Genomic DNA, 8,624 nt, shown 5'->3' on the forward strand with positions numbered 1-8,624 from the left:
ATATAAGATTACTAGAAAAATTTATTTGGAAGTGACTGGTAAATATGCATGTTAATCATACAAATAAAACATATTTTCTGGGCCATCTGCCATAAGCAAGTTTGTATTTCAACTTTTTATTGTAACTACACTATATTTAATAAAATGTTACCGGTAATATTCAGTTAGTTAAGATGAAAGAACATACTGATTTTAATTTTACACACTATCTCTTGAGATAGTCTTAAATTGATTGTTAATTGGCTGCATGACTGACAAACTCAGACAAATTACAATAGATGCTATCCTTAAAATAAACCTTCAAGTTGTTACCTTTCAGTGACTCAGTTCTTGAGGACTAGAAGTCCTGCTGATTTTTCTGATAAAAACAACACATTTTGGGCCAGGTGAAGTGGCTCATGCCTGTAATCCCAGTGCTCTGGGAGGCTGAGGAGGGAGGATTGCTTGAGGCCAACAGTATGACATCAGCCTGGGCAACATAGAAAGACCCTGGCCCTACCAAAAAAAAAAAAAAAAAAAAAAAAGAAGATGAAGAAGCAGAACAAAAAAAGAACAATTAGCCAGGCCTGTAAAACAAGCCTGTAGTTCTAGATACTTGGGAGACAGAGATGGAAGGGTTATCTGAGGATTACCTGGGAGTTAGCAATTAAAGTGAGTTGTGATAGCACTACTGCACTCTAGATGGATAACAGAGCAAGATTGTCTCTTTAAAACAACACATTTTACAATATTTAATGCATTCTATATATTAAATGGTGAAACTATTATTTACAAAAAACTTTCTAATATTGTTTTAAATACTATAAAAATTTAAAATGATTATTAGTGTATTTAATTTATTTTTTATTCTTTTTTTATTTCAGAATATTATGGGGGTTCAAAGGTTTTGGTAACATAAATTGCTTTTGTACAATTTCAGTCAAAGCTATAAGTGTGCCCATCCTCCAGAGAGTGTGCATTGTACATGCTAGGTGTGAATTTACCCATCCCCTCCTCTCCCATCCCACCGTTTGATTTCCAATGAATGTTATTTCCATATGTGAACATAAGTGTTGACTGATAAGTTCCAATTTAATGGTGAATACACATGTTGTTTGTTTTTCAAGTCTTGTGGTATTTCACTTAGAAGGATGATCTCTAGTTCCATCCAGGGTAATACAAGAGGCATTGGTTCACCACTTTTTATGTCTGAGTAGTACTCTATGGTATACATATACCACATCTTTTTAATCCATTCATGTATTGATGGTCACTTATTTCCACATCTTTGCAATTGTGAATTGGGCTTTTATAAACATTTGGGTGCAGTAGTCTTTTTTATAGAATGTCTTTTATTCCACTGGGTAAATATCCAGTTATGGGATTGCTGGATTAAATAATATTTTATAATAATATAAAATATTAATATTTGAAAATCCCTTTCCTGTTAATAAATGTTTTCTAATATAAAAATGAATTTTATGAAATAATATATAACATTTTACATATATAATAATATATAACATTATTATATATTATATATTAATATATAACATATATTATATTATATATAACATACATAATAATATATAACATTTTCAAATCAATTAAAATTGCTATGCATTTTCTGAAATTGCTTCTTTTTAATTCTTTCATTATTTGATTTTAGTGCATAATTCTCCATGTAATTTTTCTACATAATCTACATCAATTTTTGTTTATTTTATTAGTATTTAACTATTGATATTTTGCAATAATTTTTTAAAAGTTTAGAATGACTATCAATATTTAAAGCACTCAAATCTAAGTACCATGAATCACAAACCATTTTAAAGTAGAGCTTAAGTATCATTATTCACCCTTGCTAAAATATTACTGATAATCATTTGATAAATATTTAGAGTATATTTATAAAATGTTAGTGCCTGAAAATACCTTAGCCATTATTTACAGTTCTTCCTCTAGATAAGGATAGGGATTGTGTGTCATTGAACTTGGCATCTTTCCACAGATACTCTATATATACTTGAGTAACTATTAATAATAAGACATACAAAACTCTCAATAAATATTAGATGTATTACACCACAGTATGCAAAGAGGTTAGCTAGATTTTCCAAAGTCACACAACTAGTGTCTGTATTGTTTGTATTGCTGACATAACAAATTAACACAAATTTACCAGTTTAAAACAACACATATTTGGTATCACATAGATTCTTTAGATAAGAAACCTGGCTGGACTCAACTAGGACATCTGCTTAAAATCTCATGAGGCTGACATTAAGGTGTTAGCAAAGCTGTGTGTCTTTCTGGAGAATATGTGGAAAAATACGCTTTGATGCTCATTCATTTTACTGAAAAAATTCAGTTCCTTGGGCGTTATATGCCAAAAGTCATCTATTTACTTATTGGCTGTCAGTTGGGGCAATCTTCACTTCTACAGGCTCCTACATTCCTTCTCTTGTGTTCCATATGTCTCCTTACAGTAATGGTGGGTCAATTCCCTCACATGCTTTTAAACTCTCTAACTGCTCTTTCTGCTGTATCTCAGACTCCAGGTAAAAAGCATTTCTTGTTTTAAGGGCTTAAGTGACTAGATTGCTTAAGTCTCATAATGTAGGATAATCTCTCTACCTTAATTATACCTGCAAATTCTCTTTTGCCACGTAACATAAAATATTTATAGGTTCCCCCCCTTTTTTTTGCAACATATTTGCTGCCAGAACACAGGTGCTGTGAAAACCACCCATAAAAGCCAAAATGGGGAAGGCAAAGACTCACATCAACACCGTCGTCATTGTACATGTAGATTCGGGCAAGTCCACCACTACTGGCCATCTGATCTACAAATGTGGTGGGATCGACAAAAGAACCATTGAAAAATTTGAGAAAGAGGCTGCTGAAGTGGGAAAGGGCTACTTCAAGTATACCTTGGTCTTGGATAAACTGAAAGCTGAGTGTGAGCGTGGTATCACCATTGATATGTCCCTGTGAAAATTCGAGACCGGCAAATATTATGTGACTATTATTGATGCCCCAGGACACAGAGACTTCATCAAAAACATGATTACAGGCACATCTCAGGCTGACGGTGCTGTCCTGATTGTTGCTGCTGGTGTTGGTGAATTTGAAGCTCAAAGAATGGGCAGACCCGTGAGCATGTCATTCTGGTTTACACACTAGGTGTGAAACAACTAATTGTTGGTGTTAACAAACTGGATTCTACTGAGCCGCCCTACAGCCAGAATAGATACGACTAAATTGTTAAAGAAGTCAGCACTTACATTAAGAAAATTGGCTACAACCCTGACACAGTTGCATTTGTGCCAATATCTGGCTGGAATGTTGACAACATGTTGGAGCCAAGTGGTAACATGCCTTGGTTCGAGGGATGGAAAGTCACCCGTAAAGATGGCAATGCCAGTGGAACCACACTACTTGAAGCTCTGGATTGCATCCTGCCACCAACTCATCCAACTGACAAGCCCTTGTGTCTGCCTCTCCAGGATGTCTACAAAATTGGTGGTATTGGCACTGTCCCTGTGGGCCGAGTGGAGACTGGTGTTCTCAAACCCGGCATAGTGGTCACCTTTGCTCCAGTCAATGTTACGACTGAAGTAAAGTCCATTGAAATGCACCATGAAGCTTTGAGCGAAGCTCTTCCAGGGGAAAACGTGGGATTCAACATCAAGAACGTGTTTGTCAAAGATGTTCATCATGGCAATGTTGCTGGTGACAGCAAAATTGACCCACCAATGGAAGCAGCAGGCTTCACTACTCAGGTGATTATCCTGAACCATCCAGGCCAAATTAGCACTGGCTATGCTCCTGTACTGGATTGTCACAGTGCTCACATTGCCTGCAAGTTTGCTGAGCTGAAGGAAAAGATTGATTGCTGTTCTGGAAAGAAGCTGGGGATGGTCCTAAATTCTTGAAGTCTGGTGATGCTGCCATTGTCGGTATGGTTCCTGGCAAGCCCATGTGTGTTGAGAGCTTCTCAGACTATCCTCTTTTGGGTCGTTTTGCTGTTCGTGATATGAGACAGACAGTTGCTGTGGGTGTCATCAAAGCAGTGGACAAAAAGGCTGCTGGAGCTGGAAATGTCACCAAATCTGCCCAGAAAGCTCAGAAGACTAAATAAATATTAACCCTAATACCTGCCACTCCACTCTTAATCAGTGGTGGAAAAATGGTCTCAGAACTGTTTGTTTCAATTAGCCATTTAAGTTTAATAGTAAAAGACTCATTGTTAATAACAATGCATCATAAAACCTTCAGAAGGAAGGGAGAATGTTTTGTGGACCACTTTTGTTTCTTTTTGTGTGGCAGTTTTAAGTTATTAGTTTTTAAAATCAGTACTTTTTAATGGAAGCAACTTGACCAAAAATCTGTCACAGAATTTTGAAAACCATTAAAACAAAGTTTAATGAGAAAAAACTATATATTTATAGGTTCCAAAAAATAAGAAACTAATATCATTCGGGTCGGGGGGAAGGCATTCTACCTCCTACAGGGTCAAATTCATGTATGTTACTCAGTGCCTTTCTTGCTGTCTTTCTATGAAAATTCAGCTATAATTCACCTAAAAATGAGAAAGATGTATAAGACAAGACAATTATCTGTGATAAACAAACTGATCTGTAATTTCAACTTCAGGATTTTTTTTTGTACTAGATTTGCAGCTTCTGGTGAATCTACATGTATTTTCAAATAAAAAATATAAAAGGAGTTTGCTTTATGAATCTGGATGCACCTAAGTTGGGTGCATACATATTTAGAATTCTTATGCCTTCTTGTTGAACTGTACCCTTCACCATTATATAGACTTGATCTAAACAAATGGATAAACAACAACACCATAATAACCGGAGACTTTCCCATCCTGCTGACAATACAGGACAGATCATCCAAACAGAAAATAAAGAAATAATGGACTTAAACAAAACCCTAGAACAAATGGGCCTGACTGACATTTACAGAACATTCTACGCCAAAACCACTGAATTCTTCTCATCAGTTAATGGGACATTCTCTAAGATTGATCATATCCAAGGACACAAAGCATGTTTCAAACAATTTTAAAAAATAGAAATTATATCATGTATCTTTTCAGATCACAGTGGAATAAAAGTAGAAGTCAACACTAACAGGAACTCTCATTTCTACACAACATCGTGGAAACTAAACAACCTTCTGCTGAATGACCACTTCATTAACAAGGAAATCAAGATGGAAATCAAAAGACTCTTTGAACTAAATGACAAAGGAGACACAAGTTATCAAATCCTGTGGGACACAGTTAAAGTAGTCCAGAGAGTAATTTTATTTCCATAAATGCCTATATCCAAAAGTCAAAAGGATCACAAATAGAAAACCTAATGAATTGACTAAAAGAGCTGGAAAAAGAAGAACAGACCAACCCCAAAGACAGCAGAAGAAGTGAAATCATTAAGATCAAATCAGAACTAAACAAAATTGACAACAGGGAAACTACACAGAAGATTAAGAAGATAAAAAGTTTGTTCTTTGACAAAATTGGCAAGCCTTTGGCTAGACTAATGAAAAGCAGAAAAGAAAAATCTCTAATAAGCTCCATCAAGAACAATAAAGGAAAAATTACAATGGATGCCAAGGAGATACAAAATATAATTTATGAATACTACAAAAACCTTTATGCACACAAACTGGAAAATGTGGAGGAAATGGACAAATTTTTACAAACACACGGCCTCCCTAGGCTCAACCAGGAAGAAATAGAATTACTGAACAGACCAATATCAAGTACTGAAATTGAAACAGCAATAAAAATCCTTCCCAAAAAGAAAAGTCCTTACCAATTTGATGGCGAGTACTTGTGGAACCCATTTTCCTTATCGTGTGTCACCTCACTTTGGATAATGGTCTTAATCTTAATCCAGTATAGCATAAACGGTGGTAACTTGCTGTCATTTCTTAGAATTAAGTAATATCCCATTGTAAGTAAGTAGCAAATTTTAATGATCCACTCATGAATTGACGGGCACTTGGGTTGTTTCCACATCCTTGCTATAGTGACTTGTGCTGCCATAAACATCCAGGTGCAGATGTCTTTATAATAAAATGTCTTATGCTCTTTTGGGTAGATGCCTAAAAATGATATTGCTCGGTTGAATGGTATTTCTATTTCTAGCTGTTTGAGGCATCTCCAAATTCTTTTCCACAAAGGTTGCACTAATTTGCAGTCCCACCAGCAGTTTAAGAGTATTCCTGCCTCTCCACATCCTCACCAGCATTTGTTGTTTCGGGATTTCTTGATACAGGCCATTGTCACTGGGGTTAGGTGATATCTCATTGTGGTTTTGATTTGCATTTCTCTGATGATTAGAGATGTTAAGCATTTTTTTTATATGTGTGCAGGCCATTATTCTGTCTTCTTTGGAGAAGTTTCTATTCATTTCCATTGGCCATTTCTTGATGGAGTTGTTTGATTTTTTCTTGTTAATTCTTTTGAGTTCTAGGCAGATTCTTGTTATTAGACCTTTATCAGAGGTGTAGAGAGAAAATATTTTCTGTCATTCTGTGGGTTGTCTATTTGATCTAATGATAGTTTCCTTGGCTGTGCAGACCCTTTTTAATTTGATCAGATCCCATTTGTTTATTTTTATGCTGCGGTGATTGCCTTGGGGATCTTCCTCAAAAATTCTTTGCCTAGGCCAATGTCTGATAGGAGTTTCTAAACATCTTCTTCTAGGATTCTTAAGTTTTCATGCCTTAGGTTTAAATCTGTTATCCATCTTGAGTGAATTTTTTGAGAGGTGTGAGGTAGGGATCCTGATTCAATCTTCTGCATGTAGCTAACCAGCACCATTTATTGAAGAGAATTTCTTTTCCCCATTGTATATTTTTTTCTGCTTTATTAAATATTATGTCACCGTATACTGATGGTTTCATCTCTGGTATCTCAGTTCTATTCCAAACATCGATACTTCTGTTCTTATGCCATTACCAGGCTGATTATCTATTATTGATTTATAGTACAGCTTGAAGTCAGGAAGACTGATGCCTCCCAGTTTTTTTTTTTTTTTCCCTTAAGATTGCTTTATACAAGGTTTTTTGGTTCCAAACAAAGTGAAGAATTATTCTTTCTACATCTGCAAAGAAAGATGGTGGTACTTTGATGGGGATTGCATTAATTCTGTAGATAACTTTAGGTAATATTGACATTTTAACAATATTGATTCTACCAATTCATGAAAACAAGGTAGATTTTTCCATCTGTTTAAATCATCTGAAATTTCTTTTTTTAGTGTTTAATTGTTCTTCTTGTAGAAATCTTTTGTATCTTTCATTAAATATACTCCTAGATATTTAATTTTCTTTCAGGCTATAGTAAAGTGTATTGCATTTTTGATTTCAGTTTCTACTTGATGGTTCTTGGCATATATGAATGCTTCTGTTTTGTGTATATTGATTTTATTTTTTATTTTATTTTTTGAATATGATTTCTTTTTATTCATTTATTTATTTATTTCATATTATGGGGGTACAAATATTGTTAGGGTTACATATACTGCCCCTGCCATTCCTCCCCCCTCCTCCCCTGTATATTGATTTTCTAACCTGAAACTTTACCGAATTCATTTATCAAAGCTCGTGGGTTGGAGGATACCCACATCTTAGGGATATGGTGAGCATTGTGGAAGGAGAGGGTTTACCTCTAACCCTTCTAAGCTAGAGGCAAAGATATAAAATGTAAATAAAATGTCAAAAAAAAAAAAAAGCAAAACAAAACAATACAAAAAAAAAACATTTATTGGATGGGGGGCAGGTGGGAGGGGGAAGAAGGGAATGAGTGTATACTTACATAATGAGTGTGATGCTAACCACCTGGAGGATGGACACTCTTGAAGCTCTGACTCGGTGGAGGGTGGAGATATGGCAAGGGCAATATATGTAACCTCAACAATATTTGTACCCCCATAATATGATGAAATAAGAAGAGAAAAAGAAAAAAGAAAAGTCCTGGACCAGATAATTTCACACCTGAATTTTACCACACCTACAAAGAAGATCTTGTGCCTATCCTGAAGAAATTATTCCGCATCAAGAATGATGTAATCCTCCCCAACACATTTTATGAAGCAAATATAACTCTGATATCAAACCCAGGAAAGGATTCAACAAAAAAAGAAAACTACAGACCAATATCCCTTATGAATATGCCTAAAAAAAAAATCTCAAAAAAATTCTAGCTAATCAAATCCAGATGCTTATCAAGAAAATAATCCTTCACAACCAAGTGGGCTTTATCCCAGGGATGAAGGGATTGGTTCAACATACGCAAATCTCTAAATGTAATTTACCATATAAAAGAAGCAAAAACAAAGACCTTATGATCCTCTCAATTGATGCAGGAAAAGCATTTGACAAAATTCAACACCCTTTTATGATAAAATAGCCATAGAGAGGGCTTACCTAAAATTGATACACAGCCAACATTATACTGAATGGGAAAAACTGAAAGCATTCCCACTTACAACTGGAACAAGGTAAGGTTGCCCACTATTTCCAGTTCTCTTCAACATAGTGCTGGAAGTCTTTGCTATAGCAATCAGACAAGAGAGTGAAATTAACAGCCTCCCAATGGAAGCAGAAGAGAAAAA

General features: G+C 35.2%; 1 pseudogene; it reads left to right on the forward strand.

Moving 5' to 3' along the window:
- Positions 1–2,742: 2,742 nt before the first annotated feature.
- On the forward strand, positions 2,743–4,123 carry LOC105885346 (elongation factor 1-alpha 1 pseudogene; annotated as a pseudogene).
- The last annotated feature ends 4,501 nt before the right edge of the window (positions 4,124–8,624 follow it).

Source organism: Microcebus murinus, chromosome X, assembly GCF_040939455.1.
Source record: "Microcebus murinus isolate Inina chromosome X, M.murinus_Inina_mat1.0, whole genome shotgun sequence".
Lineage (NCBI taxonomy): Eukaryota > Metazoa > Chordata > Mammalia > Primates > Cheirogaleidae > Microcebus > Microcebus murinus.